We start from the raw sequence: 18,598 nt of genomic DNA on the forward strand, positions 1-18,598 counted from the left end.
ATTCTTTCCAACTTGTCATGTTTGACATTCTGTTTTCTTTATTTTTTTCAGGCATCCTTTCTTAAGGTAACTTGAATGATTTCCTGTTCTCATGATCAAGGGCATTTAGATGGGCCCCAGAACAAGATATCTGAAAGTGTTCCTCTTCTCTTTACTAACTATAAACAAATCTCAGATCTCCTATCTGATAGCTTACACATAAGCTCATAAACTTAGAGGCTACTTTGGTAATATTTACAATCACAGAGAAAGAAAGGAAATGACTGGCAAAACCTATGTCCCTTAGATTGTTTTTAATGGCCCTGTTGCACTTTTTGTCTCAGGTAGACTACAATTACTTTTAAGCAGATGCAAGAAGTTTAGCCACAGTGATCCAAGAAAACCCAGCATCCTATGGAAGCCTTGGTAGTCTTTCCACCCTCTGTGTCACTGACAGATTCCCCTGTGGCTTCTGGGTTGATTTCAAGGCTCAGGAGCAAGGTTTTGCATTGGCAAAAACTCATTCTTCTGGTCCATACAGAATAAAATTGGCTCCCAAAACTGGTCCAACTTCAGAAAAAGTCAGGTCATATCATAAATTAATGAGCTAGCCCCTCAAACACCTACATCTTCCCCAATTCTAATTGCTCCTCCTTCCCCCTAAAAAGACACCACCCATTTTTCTAGAAGCCAGTGATTCTCAATTGCATGTATTTGGAAATATGGGGGTGGGGGCGTGTTGGTTGCCTTATGACTTGGTCAAAGTAATATGGGCATTTAGTGACCAGGGATGCTAAACATCCTATAACGGACAGGAAAATTCCACAAAATGATTAATCAATCTATTAAACAAACCATTCTATCAAAATGCTAACTGCATCTCCCTGGAGAAACAATGAACCCCTCATTCGGGAAGGCAAAAGCAGGAACAAAAGGCAAACTGAAAAGAGGAGGTAATATGAAAACAAGCAATGCCCCCATCAGAAGTGAAGCCATAGAGTAAAGGCTGCGCAAGGGTCAGTCTCAGCTCCCACCTGCTCCGGCCCCTCACCCCCAGCAATAATACTCATGGTATACTAACTGCTTATTCTCATTCCCTTTGCCATGGAAAACAATCTTGGGCTCAATTAGAGTTAAATTATATCTTTTAAAAATTGTCTTTATTTCCAAATCTTTTCATCTGTTCTAATTATGATAGTTTCTGAGCAACTAATATTGGTAATAATAGATAATATCAACTGAAAATTATTCCCTGTTGTTCAAGGGCTTAATTATTAAATTTGTGCTGTAATATGTCTGTTGGAAAGTTTGCTTTAGAGACTAGTTCCTTAGGGAAGAAATCCTCAGAGTCTACTCTCCTGAATTATTACCCTCTTATGAAACACTTTTTTGAGCCATGCTGGGACTTGGAAGAAGGGGAAGTGATAATTCTCTTGCCACCTCTCCTAGGCTTTTTGTTAAGCTCCAGGCAGTACCCAGAGAGAGATACTGCACAAACAAGCTTCACCACCAAGGGTCAGGGCTAGCCCAGCAGCCTTGGTTTAATTTCAGAAGCACTACACTTGACTATGTCAGAGAGACAGGCTCATGGCACTTTCTATAACAAACAGATGCCGCAGCAAGGTAAAAGGTTCAGCAAAACACACTCACAGACCAAAAGGCTCCCCAGGATGCAGCAGTCCAAAATGTAATTCTGGTCAGAATGAGTTGAGGTCTTGTTATAACAAGAGTGCACTAACACTGCAAATGTGGGTTTCCAGAAAATAAGGTCCTGAGAGACTAAAGCAATGCTGTTCAACAGATCTTCCTTTGGTTATGGACATGCTCTGTGTCTGTGCTTCTCATAGGGTAGCCAGTAACCACGTGTGGCTATGAAGCACTTGAAATGTGGCTAGTGAAAATAACAAACTGAATATCTAATTTTATTTAATTTACATTAATTTAAATAAAAAGAACCATATGGCTAGTAGCTCCTGTCTTGGACAATGCAGGGAGAGGTTTAGACCAGGTTTTGGGAAAATGAACTAAGAAGTCAGCACAAGAAAAATCTTACATTTCTTTGGACCACCTGGAAAAATACTTTCTCAGTACCCTCCCCACCACAAACACAATTCATTAGGATGTCACTACTTCAGAAGCCAGGAGAGCAGTGCTTCTCACCTTTCTGTATCCATCAGAATAACCTGGTGGTCTTGTTAAGCACAGATGATTAGACTCACTCCCAGAGATGCTGATTCAGTAGGTCTTAACAGTTCAAAAGGTACCCAGGTTATTCTGATGCTAATGATCCAGGGCCAAACTTTGAGTATAATAAAAACATGAACATTCAAACAGCAGCCTGCCTCTATCAAACTGGAGCTTCTTTCACTTGTCACCTTTCTGCTACACTAAAGTGCCTCTTTCTTAAAGGTATATAGAATCCTTCTCAAATATTCTTATAAGGTTTGCTTAAAACCTATGACTCTAAATGTATGACAGAATGTAAATAAGTAAGACTATCTAAGATGGCTTCTCCACATATTAAATCCACAATAGAGGATATTTGTTATAATTTCATGAGTGTCTCTAATAATTACAGGGAATAGAAATTCAGCAAGGCTGAACTCAAATCTGCCAGGACAGTTTACATGTAATCCCGGCACTGGCCCTGTCTTAGAGTCAAACTGAGGCCTTGTATTAAAATAACATAATATTGTACTTCAGGATTAGGTCAGGGTTATGACCTCTCTCACCATTCCAACAGAGTAATATAATAGGATCAAAAGAATAATGTCATATTAAAATTTTTTATTTATCATTGAAAGGGAATATGTTGAAGACACCCCTTTCCATCTTACTAAAGAAGAGAAGAAACAAATGTAAAAGTTCTAGGATAAAAACAGATTTCGCCAAACATTTGCTGGTCTTTATTTTATTACCTGCAAAATCTATTCTAGGGTCAGTAATCATTTGTGAGGATATTTTTCTTTGAGGGGTTACCTCTTTCTGTCCTTTGGTCTAATTACACATGAATCCCTTTAAACTAAAAGACCACCCTGTCAAAAGTAATTTCCTTGACTGCTCTTCTGAAAAGCCTTCTTTCTGTCTCCTTCACTCTCCCATTTCTTTTTGTTTGAAATTGAATTTATTGGCGGGGGTGGGGGGGATTAGTTAATAAAATTCTATAACATATCATCTGTATGTTGTATTGTGTGTTCATCACCCCAAGTAAAGCCTCCTTCCATCACCATTTATCCCCCCTTTACCCTCTTCTATCTCCCCCTCCCCCTCTTCCCTCTGGTAATCACCACACTGCTGTCTATGAGGCATTTTGTTTTGTTTTGCTTAATCCCTTCACCTTTTTCACCCAGCCCCCTCCCCAGTTTTCCAAAAAAAAAAAAAAGCCTTCAACCAGAATACATTGTTGCAATAAAATAGAACATGAAACCTTCAAGTAAAATCAGAATCCAGGACTGTTCATAATTTCCCACACCACTAATCCTGCCCCTCTTCAAACTCCACTGTTCCTCAATTACTGCCTTAGCAAGGACTAAGAGTGATCATTGGGTCCTGGTAATTTAGGAAGCTTGGTATCATTTCTTAGCATTTATAGAGCTTCCAAGTAGCCACAGAGTAATCTATGTACATCACTTTATTAGGCTATTGAGTTACTAATACTGTGTCTATTTTACAGATAGGGAAGCTATAGCAAAATGAGGTTAAATGATTAAAACACAGTCCCAGGGAAACTCAGAACAAGATTAAACCACTGTGTTCCTCCAGCAGTGATTCTCAACCAAAGACAATCTGTCCCCTCAAGGGACATTTAACAACATCTGAGGATATTTTTGATTGTCATGATGGGGTGGGGGTGCACTACTGACATCTAATAGGTAGAGACTACAGATGCTGCTAGACACGCTACAATATACAGGTCAACCCACCGTCCCCAACAATAACACTGCCTAGCTCAGAATGTCACTAGTGCTGAGAATGGGAGCCCCTGATTCACTGGCATTTCTACCATTACTTTCTTTGGTCCACTAATCAATAGTTAATAAATGGCTCTCTCTTCAATTTGATCCTTGTATAGTATTTACACAGAAACCTGTCAGTTGAGTGCTAGTTTGGCATGCTATACTTCTTAGTCACTTTTAAAATAGAAGATACAATTGATTCTTTGCATCCATGGGTGTCATATCCATGGATTTCACATCCTCAAATTCAGTAAACCATGGATTGAAAATATTGGGGGGAAAAATCCCACAAAGTTTCAAAAAATAAAACTTTACTTTGTCATGCACTAAGTACTACACTGATTCCACAAGAATGAAGTGCTAGGCATATCTTGCTGGAGCTTATATGCAAATATAGGTCATATGTAAATCCTATACTACCTGGAACAATCTCCTACAGATACTGAGGAACAACTGTATATGGGAGCCACCGAGGAAATGAGGAAAGATAGCAAAGTCCAGCTCCTTTTCTTCCAGGAGAGAACCTAGAAAAGGTCCTTTCATTCGCAACCTACAGGGCCTGAGCTATGGTCTGTGTCTGACTGCTCACCTAGATTCTTCAGTTGTTGATGTGCTTTGCAGCTCCCTTTTCTCTGCTTTGGTTTTCTCTAAGCAGGTGCATCACTCCAGAGCAGCAATGATGTATGTTTATGGGAATCTCCAGAGAGCTACAGCCCCTAATTACCTAGTTTGTTCAGAAAATTGTACTCATTACTGAGCCACATAAGGCACCAAAGGACAACAACCTTTCTGGATGCCCTCTGTCTGAGTCTGGGTAATGGGACATTATCTGACAAGGGCTCCACAGTATTGAACTAAGCTGCTTAAACAACCTTCCATTTGGTTTTTCAGCTGAATACTTTTTTTAACCCCTGTCCCTCTTTCTCAGCCACCCTTATCTCTGCTTAGATTTATAGTAATTACAGTTTTCTCTTTAAGGAGTCTGGTTTTAGTTTACATATCAGAAGAGCCCAGAAAGAATGTGATGTCCTTTCCACTCCTCCTTCCCAGACCTATGTACACACCCTGAGGAGGACATACCGAACAGTAAATTTCTCCTTCCAGTCTCAAAAATCTTCAGCATAAATGAAAATCCAAAGCCAGCGTTGGCTATACTGTTCCCAAAGTCCACAACCATTGCCAGAGGGACTGCAAACAGAAGAGGAATGAATGGCCATGTGACTTCCAGTGACACTGGATAAAATAAAATGGAGCAGGCAGAACATGCTTTGCTAGTGCCATTATCTACCAAACTTGGAATCATCAACTCTCTGGTAGGCTGTTCCCCCTTCCAGAAAAAGTCACTGATGAAGGAAAAATCAAGCAAAGTTATCCATGAAGGAGGATGCTGCTGAAAGAGGGCAGAGAGCCAGCGGATAACAATGTGATATGGCTACAAGAAAAAGACAGGCCTAGTTTCCTTCTCAGGAAGGACCCAATAACCACCACCTCACACATGTAAACCACGTTCCACACAGACTCACTAAAAATTCTTGTGTTGAGATTCCACTCCATCACTCTGACCATGGTTTTATCATTGTACTTGTTAATTTTTCACTGTGTCTATGAAATGAATCAATAAACATTTTGGGAACCTTCCATAGACAGGGCACCTCATTGCACTGACTCCAAGAAACTGTTGAGACAAGAGCCTCTATGACTTAGTAAAACCAGAGAAACAATGGCAGAGAATGCCTTTGACTTACCCTGGAGTAGAGGGTGTGAGAGCCTTCAGACACACTTACATCCTCACAACCCATCAGCTCTGCTGCTTTTCACCACTCACTTCTGCATGTTGGACTATGACTGACTGATCACCAACTGCCAAAGATGAAAAATGAATGAATGCATTAGGCCAAAAGATTAATAACTTCAAGTCCCAAACCACTGCTCAAGTGAATTTGTTAAAGTAGGCTAAGTGCTTCACATAGACCCAAACACTTGTAATGGCTCAAACTCAATAAAACTTTATTTCTGGTTCCTGTATACATACTGAACACATGAACAGGTGAGTCAATGGAGTGGCCCTCCCTAATCAGTGATCTAGGCACCCAGGCTGAAAAAAAGTCCCGCCATCTTTAAACCATAAATTCTAAACTTGCCCTAGTGGGCCTCTTCATTCCAGCCTGCTAGGACTGTAAAACAGCATGGAGGAACTCACATGTGCATTCTCTCTTTTCTGTGATTTTTCCTAGAAGTGGATCACAGCACTTTTGTACATCTACTTATATTCTGTTGGTTATAACTCAGACACATGACCACAACTAAGTCCATGTGCTGCCAGGCATCTAGTAGTTAGTCTCTATCATACAAGCTTGACTCTAGCCAACCCCAAGAAGCAACATTAGGTCTAAAGCAGAGTTCTAGGTGAGATACTAGCACAGTAACCCTGATTAGTTACTTAACAGCTGAGTCTCGGTTTCCTAATTTTCTTATATGTAAAATACCCAGGAGGTCAATGTGATACCCAAAAATGAGACACAGCATTCTTCATACTGTAACATGCATGCAGAGCACCTGAGCATCCTGACAGAATGCAACTGCTGATTTAGTAGGTCTTGGGTGGGGCCTGACATTCTGCATTTCTAACAAGAGCCCAGACGTATATCAATGCTGTTCCCTGATCACACTTTAAGTAGAAAAAAGATGAAGAATTAGAGAATATTTTTGTAAGCCTTAAAGTAATTTGCAGATAAAAGAATTATTAACCTAGCACTGACTTTGATTATAAATGAATTCCCAACTAGCCAGCATTTTTAGGACATGCTTAGTCAAGGTACCAAGGAGAATTTCAGAGTCACAGGTGTAGAACTAGAATTTCAGTGGTCACTGCTCTCTCATCATATTTTCCGGACAAGAAAGCAAACTGAGAGAAGTCAATGATGAGAAGTCAATGATGCCTCCAAAATTTCACAATAACTCAGTGTGCTGGGACCAGAATTCATAAATTTGACTTTTTTTCTGTTACATAAACTCAATTGGCAACAACCTTCTGAAGAAGAAAGGGTAATTTTTTATTCTTCTTCTAAATCAAGAACAAATACTACTCTGGCCCACACCCAAAAGGTACCGGAAGGTGACATTCACCACCATGGGTAACCATGGTACCAAATGTCAGCAAGATGTCACAGGACAGACACCAAGAGATTTTTCAAACAGATGATCGTCAAAATGTAGTGATCTCCAGAGTACTGCCTCGCTTGTCCAAAATGTGATTTGAACACAAATTAACTTCTGTATACCTTCTGGAAAAAAACAAGAATTTTTATTTTCAATATATACAAACTCTGAGTCACTCCTATTTTGGAAACAACTTGAAAAAGAGAGAACCTGGTTTTCAAACAGAAAGGAAAATAAGAGAATTAGCCAAGGAGGAGCAGTGGTTGCTGTGGTAAACGCTAGGGATAAAGGGACCTCAAGATCTTTATCTCTGGCATGTGAATTATTTTGCATCTCTGAGATCATGGTGAGTCCTAGAAAGTAAAATGTTAGGGCAACAGAAGGAAAAGATAGGAGTCAAAAACTCTAAGTCATAAGTCAGAAAGGCAATGACTTATCTGGAAATCAAATCAAACTGGAGAAGAAGGGAGGCTCTCAGTATGCATGTCATCTCTAATAATGCATTTCTGAAAGTGTTTCGGTGAAATTAGGAGAATGTACTTATTAAGCAAGGGATAATAAATGGAAATCAATACTTGCATATCCATTATTGATTTAAGATGGGTAAAATGCTATTAGCATCTTCACGTAGTGAACAATTTTAAACATTTTAATAAAGGTAAAATGTTCTAAGAACATCTGTAAGTTTACTTCTGTCTTGCATCTCCAAGCCTTCTTCCACCATAATTTCTTTAGCGCCTCAAAAGTTCTCTCATCCTGGCAGTTTTCCAGAACCTACTGTAGAATTTTTACCTTGCTTTTGTGCCTGGGCCCCTTTGGCAACCTGTTGAAGCCAAAGGACCTCCCCAGAATAATGTGTTAAAATGTATAGAGAAAATATGTATGATTACAAAGGAAGCTGATTATATGGAAATACTCTTCTATCCATAGAGCCCTCAGAGTCCATGGGCCCAATTTAAGAACATATGATCAGGGAATGACTCTTCCAGAATGGGAAAAGTTTTTTCTTACAGGAATTTTTATGCAGAAAAGTTAAAAAAACCCTAAGATGCATAATAAAGAATCCTGCTCATAACCAGTCAGTAAAGAAAAGAAAGAGCTGCACAGAGAAGCCTGACCTTGAATCTCTGCCCAAACTCAACACTGGCTTTAAAATCCTACATTAAGGAATTACTCAGAATTTTCTTGGCTCCAGGCCTGTACACACAACATATTCTGGGTACTGACAGTAGGTGAAGAAAGGCAGCATGGGAGAAGGGAAGAATGACATGAGTCTGAGCTTGGCCCTCATTCTCTGACCAGATCTCTGCCTTTCACTACTCTATTCGCCTGGTGAAGTCACTCAGCTCTGAGCTGAAAGTTCCTGTCTATAAAATAAGAAGGTTGAGTTAAACCATGTCTAGGATTTCTTCCAATTCTGAATTATTAGGATTTTAAGACAATGCACAACCATTTCTCTGAGATGAAATATTAGTGAGATTTCTTTTTGTCGTAGGCTCACAGTATGAAAGTATTTTCTAGATGAGAATATTTCAGAGACTTCAGGAATATCTTATGAGAATCACCTAGCCACAGAGTTTTAGACTTGGAAGAAATTTTAAGAGACATGGGCCACCCCACCAATCCCAGTGACCAGGTAAGAAAACGGAGGTTCAGAAAGTCAAGAAGATTGATTTGAGGTCACACAATGAGGCAATGTTAAAAGACTGTTGTGACTACTGCCATCTAGCACCCATAGCATTTTAGGTTTAGGAATTGGTGGTACAAACCCGCTCATCAGTTCTCTTGAGGAGAGACAGAAATAAACATCAGATAAGCTGAGCTATGGGAGGAGAACTGCACGAGAAAGCAGGTGACTGGGGTGATCACACGCAGCAGCAATGCCTTATACCTTGGCCAGGGTCAAAGGTGTATGCAATGTAACCTCATCGGCAACAACACCCACCTCCCTTGAATATCATGGCTACAAGATCCATTTCAAAGGGCAATCAATAACAAAGAATAAAGAATAAGTTTTTCAAAAGAGGGGAATGGATGAATGAACTCTGGCCAATAAGGTCAATAAAACCAAAGTTCAAGATTTAGATTGTTAATACAATCTTGAAAGAACAACATTAGCTAAGAAAATTTAAAACTTAAAAAGTCCTATAAGTATTCTAGGAAGAAACTGACCAGAATAACTTTGAGCTACCTTCTATAGACAACCATGAAGTACAGTAACTACTTAAACCAGCATTATTTTTGCTAATACCCTCACCACTATCTTCTGGGCTGTAGTGTGCTAGGTCGATTGGGTGTCCACACTAAGTTCGGCATCAATATGGTGACCTCCCGGGAGCGAGGGGCACTCAAGAGTAGTGACGCCTGGAATGGCTGTGGGGCCAAGAGACTGACCACAGACAACCACGCTGCAGACAGGAATTTTGGCACCTCTGCCCATGGTAAGGGCTTGCAGCCCCCAGGCTCTTTCTGGAAAAGGCTGCCTGTGTAGTTAAGATACAGGAGGGATGATTTTTTCTTCTTTTCGCCACTCTGGGGTGGGGGGGTTGGGGGGGGCTTTGTTTTCGCCTTTGTCTCCTTTCACTTACTAAAGGGCCATTTTGGCTTCTCTCATTCAATAAATCGCCGCAATCTTACCGGCACAGGACAAGCACATATATGCCGATAAGTTATTTGCCATTTGTAAGACTCTCATGAAAAGATAAGCTGCATGTAATTACCGGATATTGATCAGGTTTAAAAGTCACAAGTGTATATGTCCACAGTCCATGTGTGTAGACTAGTTTTACATGCAAAGAATTAATAACTATGAAATTGTTGGGAATTCCGATCTAATCATGATTGCAACCTCATTCAATTAACCAACAACATGTCTGCCACATGCTTTCAAAACCTCTGCTACAGTGCCTGTCAGTTTACCGGCTGCCTTGTCCCCTGGGACACGCAGATAAAACCAGCAAAGTAACCACATCCATTCCTCAGTTCCTCACAACACACATTATTTCTACCTTATATAAGTAGTCTGGCTTTCAGAACTTTTTCTTTTAATGCTCTTTGACTAAGAGCTGACACAGCCTTTCAAAATCTTATAGACGAGGCTGCATACACACCGCTGGCTAGCCAGCTCCGTATTGCATCTCCTCCAGGGATTCCCAGAGGCAGTAGCGCCATCTACTGGTGGGGAGGGCACAACTTTTTTCTGGAAGCTAGTGGGTAACGAACCAAGGATTCAAAAGAAGGGCAGCCTAGACTGGGGTCTTTTCTAGAGCACTTTACAAGCACAACTGAGGCTTATAACCTGAGACTGGTTTATGAAAGGCAGGTCTTCTGGAAGCCATCGAAAGCCCAGTCAGGCTAGCCAATAAATGAGGCAGCTCTGCCAGGAAATGCCTCCTCAAGTCTCCAAAGGCAGACAAGGAGCCGAGCCTCACTGAACTGAACATTTCCTGGCTCTCCTCCCCACCCCACCCCTGCCCGGGGCTCCTCTCTCAGATGATCTCACCCATGCCCGCACCTGTGGCAGTGTATTCAGCTCTATTTTACAGCATGTGTCCCAGGGAAGGTGCTCAGACTCTTGTCAACGTCAAGGCTCTTAGGCTCACACAATGTGACACAGATCTTGCTCAAAGGACACTACTGCTTAGGCATGCAGGTCGGGCGCTAATCTCTCTCATTCACTCTCCCTTCTCCCCACTCCCTAACCCAGGGGACAGAAACGACGGAAAGGAAATGATTTTGTCATTGCTTTGAAAACAACACTATTGGGCTTTTATTGAATCAGAGAATGAAACCTTGTCCTGGAGGTCACTGAGGTGCATTGCTTCCTTCAAAATGAACTAACCCTGCCAATCTTCCTGTTCTCCCTTGTGTAACCGAATAAGTGTTTCTCAACCTTTTCAAAACCCCTGCCTCCCTTCCACAGGCTAAATATAAACACTACATGCCCTTCGTGTAGTTTATACAAACAGAAGTGACATTTGAAAAAAAACATGAAAGCATACCTTTCAAACTATATCACTTTACCCACATTCAGAATTCCTTCCTCCCCACCCCCATCACAGACCAACTAAAGAACAAATCACTGACAAGTTTTTAAATTATTCCCACTAATTTGCTTTATGTTCCAATCTATCAGGTGACAATATATACTTCACTTCAGTAGGGTCATTTGTTATATTCCCAGCAAGCTTTGCAGCAACTTCTCTTATGTTCATTCCCCTCAGAAAACCACCAGAAGTTGATTTGTTGCAGGTGATAGATGTTAGTTCTGATTCCCCCTAACAAATTTAAGTGCTCCCTCTTCAGTTGGTTCTAACCTGCCAAGTAAATTCATTTCTCAGCAATGTGTAGACATGTCAGAGGCATGAGGTGTGTCTTAGATGTATGAAAAAAAAAAATCTTGTTCCCTTAAAAAACAAAACTTTGTACAGGGAAGGTAAGCGTAATAAAAGGGCTCTGAAGCAGTATCAGGATTTCTTGGAGAAAGGTAAAAAGATTCTTGTCGATCTCATACCAGAATAACTTCTAAAATGGATTACAGTGAAACTCCAGAACACGGTAAAATCTCCCTAATGACAGTTGAACCATTTCTTACTGAGTAGACTACTAGATGAATCAGATAAATTAATTCATTAGTTAACCAGCGGAAAACGGAATGAACTTTTGATATTTCATTATAAGATGCACAGAAAACGAGGCAGGAGATGACTTCCACACACACCCGCCCTTTTTAAAGTATGACTTAAAAAAGACATCCCCACCCCCCAACACACACACAGCTTGTGGCACCCAAACGGTCTTCTTTAAACATGCACTTCTCAAAGAATTAAGGAGGTCTGAACAGGTGTAATTTAGACCCTTCCTTCCCTTCTCCTTTCGGCCCATTAACACGATGAAAGTAATTACTCCCCAGAAAAACCTCAGTGTACAGAGATTCTCACCACCCCTCACCCCCGACCGCCCCCCCCGACCCCCGCTCTAAGCCCCTGTCTTTTTGAAGAAGAATCTCCATGTGGTCTGGTCTGCAGTTCACTGCAGGCATTTCCCTCCACACAATTTACCAGTCATCAGTTTCATTGCATCTGTAATTCCTTTTTGTAACCTCTTTCATTTAGATCCGTTCTACCAATACCCAACTGCTTAAAAAAAAAAATCCGTCTCTTAACGAATCTCTGGATTTCTTCAGCAGGCTTAAAACGTTCGATTTCGGTGGAACTCCGGGGTGAGAGCTCGCGTGCGGGCACAGAGAAGCCTTATACACGGCAGCAGCTGGACTCGGAACCCTGGTCCTGCCCGCCAGCTCGCCGGCACAGCTGCGTTAGGAATCGGGCTTCGCTGGCCGCCGCCGGAGTAGTTGAGTCCCGCAGCTTGGCCAAAGTGACACTACATTTTTTTTCCTTCGCTCTCACATGTGACAGTTCCCACTGCATTAATGCCGTCTTCTCCCGGGCCCCAGCTCAGGTCTGGCGCCCATGGCGCCCCCGCCCCATTACCCTCACCCTTTACCTGGGGAGGGGGCCGATGCCAGCGGGAAACAAAGGCGGAGGAGAGACTGTCAGGTGGGCAACTTCCCACAGGCGGACCCGCCACTACGGTGAAAAGGATGGGGAGGTGCATTACAGGCTAGGAAAGGGGAAACCGAGGCACCGAGAGGGTGGCTGAGCCCGGGTCTGCATCCTTATCGAAGCGGGGCTCCCCGGGCGGGTGGACCCCAGATCGCCCCCAGTAAGCCCGGCCGTACCCACCCCTCTGCCAACACCCGGGCGTGGAAAGGCTGTGGGTAGCCCCGCGGCAGCGTTTACCTCGGGAGAAGCGCTCCAGCTCCCTCCGACGGCTTGGGAGAAAGCCCCGCCGCACGCGCACGCGCACTCGCGTTCTCGCGCCTTCACGCCCCCGCGCGCGCCCCTCAGACCAAGCCCTGTCCGTCAGCGTCTGCAATAGCCAATCCAGTAGCGCGGGAGGCCCAGCACCGGTCACGTGGTGGGTACAGCCAATCACCAAATTGCCCTCGGCAGCACCCTCTCCGATTTCCCTGGGGGTTCAGTTGCTAGCCAGTGAAGCGGGTGCGAGGTGTGCGCAAAGGTCTGGGTCTCTGTTTTCCTGGGGCTCAGTGGGGCTCCATTGATCAGTTATTAGATCAGGTGATATCTTAGATTCTATATAGGTATTACCTGGGTGTCTTGTTAAAAGGAGGACTCTGATCCAGTAAGTCTGGGATGGGGACCAGCGATTATTGCTTTCTGACAGCTCCAGGTGGTGGTAATGATGCTCCTGGTCTGAGGACCACCCTTTGTGCAGCAAGATTTTAAGGGCATCTGTCAGAAAATGACAGCTGTAGCCCCTGCTACACCCTCTTCTTTTCCTTCCTTCACTGATGGAATGCATCCCAGTGACTGGCTAAACTTGGGGTGCCCTGGTGATGGCTCATTGTTTGGGCACAGTTGAGGGCAAGTAGTTTTAATTTTCACATCACCCACCCTTACTCTCTGGGGCAGAAACCTGTTCGAGTGTAGAAATGAGAAGTGGGGACTACATATTCCTTCTAGAGAACATTAGATCATCCTAAAGCATGAAGCACGTGCATCTATCTGAGTGCCATTGTGCTATACTCTTGGCCAGAGAGAAGCAACGTAAGTAGTTTCTGGAAACTAACAATCTGTTGTAGAATTACACAGGCAAACTCAGGACAAAGCATCTGGGAAACATATGCAAAAAGCTAATGGTCTCAGCATCTTGGAAATTCTGGAACAAGCCAGAGAAGTTGTAAAATAACCTATTGTAGGGATCTTTAAAAATTGTCCTGATATACTCCAGTTAGTAATTTCAGAGTCTGGAAGTTAGGAAGCCCAGTGCCTCTGCCATCTCTCAAACTTGACCTCAACTAAGTATTTTCAGACCGGCCACCTAGAAACTTTGTTGTTCAGCATAGTCAAGCTCTTATTACCCCTAATAGTGTTCCTAAGTGATTCAACAGTCTAAGTGCTAAATTTTCTAAAACCTTCTTCTCCCAGCTCTCCAGACCAGGTGATATGACACTGCTTCTAGCAGTTTTCTCTTACTGTAATCACACTGCCACTTAAAGAAAACTTTACCCTTTCAGTGTATCTTGGGCCTCTCTGTCTTACCAGCCCCAGAAGTGAAGCCCACTTAGCAATCATAGACATAGTTCATCACATTTCTATCAGAGGTGGATAGCACAAAATTCAGAGTTTCAGGACACACTGAATGGGGTACCACAATGGTTCTGGCTATATAACAAGAGTAAAGAAATGTCTAATCAAGAAAAATATAGCCCTGGCTGGGTGGCTCAATTAAGGAGTATGGCCCCATACACCAAAAGGTTTCACATTTTGAATCCCGGTCATGGCACATAATTAGGCTGTGGTTTGATCACCAGTTGGGGCATGTTCAGGAGGCAATCAGTGTTGATCAATGTTTCTCTCTCTCTCTCCCCTTCTCCTTCCTCTCTCTCTAAAATCAATAAACATATCCTCAGGTGAGAATTTAAAAAAGAAAAGAAAAATATGTTTGATGGATGAAGACTTGACTTGGGGTAGGGAACACACAATACAGTGTACAGATGATGTGGTGTAGAATTGTGCATCTGAAACCTATATAATTTTGTTAAGCAGTGTCATCCCAATAAATTCAATAAAAATAAGAACAAATGTTTGAAAGTCTCAAAGAAAGTTTCTTTTGTTGTCACTAAACCAGTGGTTCTCCAGGCTGACTGCACAGGGAAGCTTTTAAGGAAAGAGATTTGGGGGCCCTGTGCCTGGAGATTCTGATTGGGGCAACGAGTAGAGCTTGGACAACTATAGGTTTAAAACGTTGCACAGGTGACTTGTAGACAGCTATGCTTGACAACTCCTGCATAAGCTGCTAGATCAATGGACTCATTCCTTAAGAAGGGAAAATCAACTATGTGACCCAAATCACTAATGACATAAAGGCTCTGAAAGCAGAGGAAAGTGTCCACATAATTATTGAGAATAGATTTTTTAAAGGCCAAAAAGAATGCATGGGTAATAAATACTCCAAAGACTATTCAGTGGAACAAACTAAAAAAATGAAAAGCCAGGTCCATGACTAGGTTTAATTCCAGTTGATTAAGTGAATATTTCAAAAAGAACCTATTACCTTTTGTTAACCGTATCAAACTGATCAACTCTCTGGTTATATCTTCACTTGTTTTATGCCCTTCTTAACTAAAAGCCAATTTCTATTTGTGCATTGCAGAGTTATTCTCTATTTCTTAAAGTGTGTAACAGAATCACCCAGAGTACTTGTTAAAATGAAGATTCCCAGCTGCCCTCCCCTTCCCCTTGGCCCTCACAACTTCCTCTAGCCTCTCTCCTGTGAAAATTTCCAAGCCAATACTGGTTAAATTTTAGTCCAACATATAGCTTGTGATACAGAACACCAAGGAACTAAAGGCAAAATCTCAAGTAAAATAGCTGTGCTATTGGTTTAGTTTGCCATGCTAGCTAAATAAAGGAGGTGAATCTATTTTAAAGAATTTGAAGAAAGTCTCGATTCTCTTTTGGGGGATTTTACCAAATTCTGTTATTTTGTGAGAGAAAGTGATTAGTGTCTGGATCTCGGAAAGCAACTGTCACTCAGAATTTTTCTGTGGAGTGATATTTGCTATAGTGGGATATGACCTAGTCCTTAACTGAATTAGTGAAGTCCCCTCAAAACACTCTGCCAACAATAGCCCTCTTGCTCAAAAGTGACTATTTGCCACATCAGAAATATGGAAGCCTGATGTGTGAGCCTGAAAACCAGCTTTCCTCATGCTCTAACACTTTAAAAATATATTTCACAGCATTTAAATGGGGGAGAAATTTTTCTCACCTTGTAAACTTGTAGCTTTATCTACTGGGTAAAATAAGGACAGTGTTCAATGATATTTAACTAGCATGAGTGATTTACATTTTTAACTAGAAAAAAAGTATATTTATTTCTCTTTGGGAGTGTCATCATTACAGAAAGAGGCAACAGGAAACAAAGAGATTATTGCTTGAGGAATTTGAAAAAGAACACCCAGGCTGTCATTCATTTTCTCTTTCTCAGCCTGCTTGCCTCACATGTATAACTTGGCTATCCTATCTCAGGAAATGGATATGTTAGTATCCAATAAAAATCATGAGGTAGCTTAAGTAGGTCCCCCCCATTACCCCCCTAGAAATTTGCTTAACAAGATTACATATATTTGAAAAGAGAGCTAAGATATAAACTGCTGAGTCTCCAGAAATTTACCCATTGGTCCATTAGAATCAGAACCCCCACAGACTGCTTTATAATTGCTAATTATGTTTTTATCTCTCTAGCAATAAATAGCTTCCCTAAGCTTAATTGATTTCATTCAATTGAAGACCCACAGATTATCCAAGGTTCTAGTCATCATCTGTGATATAAATCCAGTCAGGATCAACATTTTAAATCTGTGTATCTCTGTTTTAATAACTGGCACCTTCTTTTCCATTTAGTGTAACTCTGTAGAGATTTACATTGGACATTGTAGATGTTTTTATTCCTTATATTGTCTGTAAAGAATATAAAGATTTTATTTTATTTTATAATATATACCAGACTTTAAACATGTGTATATAATAATATAATATGCCCCTCTATACCTCCCTGACTTAAGAAATAAAACACTATTAATAGAATCAAGGCTTCCATGTACCCCTTCCAACAATCTGATTTTTTTAGATGGACGATATCACACTTAGCAAGCTTAGCCACAAAGGAGAGAGAATAGTTTATGGAAGGAAACACTATATTGTATACATATAATAGAAAATATAAATGTGAATGAGCAAAATTCTTACTGAATAAAATGTTTGGAAGTTCTAAACTGATATAAGAAAAAGATAACTGAGCTGGAGATTTCATGTGGTGCCACTCTGGCACTGGTAACTTTTAGAAGACACCACAAATAGCTAGAAACAGTAATAAGGTGAGGAATGAGCTCTCATTCATTCAATAAAACACAGTATGAGTCCTGTCTGTTAGCTCATTCTAAGTAAGCCATCACAATTCAAAATCAAAAGTGTCATGTTACAATTGGGTGCACACACCACTATAAGAAAGCACAAAGAAATGTCTCACCACACCATCTCCACCCCTCACCAGCCACTTCTCTGATGTTCTCCCCAGCTCTCTGTCCCTCGGTAACTCAGCTCATCTTCAGATACACTGACCTTAACTGTTCCTCAAAAATACTAAGCCCACTCTTGTCTCTGGCTGACATACCCTGCCCCACCTTGCATCTGCAGGGCCTTCCCTCCCTCGCTGAATTAAGGTCTGTGCTCAGAGAACTTATTGTCAAAGAGAACTTCCCAGGTCAAATGATCCAATGTAGCATTCCCTCCCACACCGTTCCTCTCTAACCCAGACTTTCTTAACCAGAGGTCCATGAGAGTATTAAGCCCTACTACAGAAAATGATATCCATGAGTTTCCCTCCATCTCCCAAGGATGGTACACTGCTGGTATCAGTCTAGCTGCAGAGGAGAAAACTTAATTCATTGTATGTAAAGAGTACCTTAGGGTATTAGAGCTTAATTCTCTGGTAGAATGATAAAGAAGGTCTGCTCTAAACTGCCATCCTACATTTCTTTTTTCTTAGCTCCTATCAACATATGACAAATTATTTCCTTGTTGTCTCCCCACCCCCCCATCCCTCACTAGAATATATGCCCATGAATTTTGACTCTGGTCCATACTTATCCCCAGTGTCTAGAACCAGTACATAAAGAAGTATTTGTTGAATAAACTTCACAGGATAGATTTGTGTTATGGCTTCTCATATACACTTATCAATTGTAAAAACAGTTCATGTTAAAGTTTCTCCATATAGAAAAATATAAATTTATTGGGTTGGCCAAAAAGTCCATTGGTTTTTTTTCCATAAGATGGCTCTAGTAGTGCTTAGTTGTCTCTTAACTTCATTTGAAACAATTTTGTTAGATTGTATTGTGACAGCTGTCATATCAGCATGCATTTTTTAAAAAAGTTATCAAAACTGGTGAATTTTTGTGTGGCCATTTTAATAGTAAAGATGGAAGAAAATAAGCAACATTTTCAGCACATTATGCTTTGTTATTTCAAGAAAGATAAAAGTGGGAAAAAAAAAAAAAGATTTGTCCAGTGTATGGAGAAGGTGTTGTGACTGATCGAATGTGTCAAAAGTGGTTTGTGAAGTTTCGTGCTGGAGATTTCTTGATGGACGACGCTCCACAGTTGGGGAGACCAGTTGAAGTTGATGGCAACCAAATTGAGACATTGAAAACAATCAATGTTATACCATGTGGGATATACCCAACATACTCAAAATATCCAAATCAATCAAGTTATTCCCAGACAAAGAAAAAACTAAAGGAGTTCATCATCACCAAACCATTATTATATGAAACGTTAAAGGGACTTACTTAAGAAAAATAAGATCAAAACTATGAACAATAAAATGGCAATAAATACATATTTATCAACAATTGA

At 41.1% G+C, this 18,598-nt stretch overlaps 1 protein-coding gene across 1 annotated transcript in view; it reads right to left on the reverse strand.

Moving 5' to 3' along the window:
• TMEM108 (transmembrane protein 108) overlaps positions 1-12,674 on the reverse strand; it is a 287,613-nt gene extending 274,939 nt beyond the window's left edge. The window contains exons 1-2 of the mRNA XM_090282999.1: positions 12,600-12,674; positions 5,681-5,795 (exon numbers count right to left, since the gene is read on the reverse strand). The gene's annotated coding sequence lies outside the window, so the exon portion shown is untranslated. The remainder of the gene's footprint in view (positions 1-5,680; positions 5,796-12,599) is intronic.
• Between the last annotated feature and the right edge of the window lie 5,924 nt (positions 12,675-18,598).

The sequence above is a fragment of the Furipterus horrens genome, unplaced genomic scaffold (genome assembly GCF_987537825.1).
Source record: "Furipterus horrens unplaced genomic scaffold, mFurHor1.1.pri manual_scaffold_7, whole genome shotgun sequence".
Taxonomy (NCBI): domain Eukaryota; kingdom Metazoa; phylum Chordata; class Mammalia; order Chiroptera; family Furipteridae; genus Furipterus; species Furipterus horrens.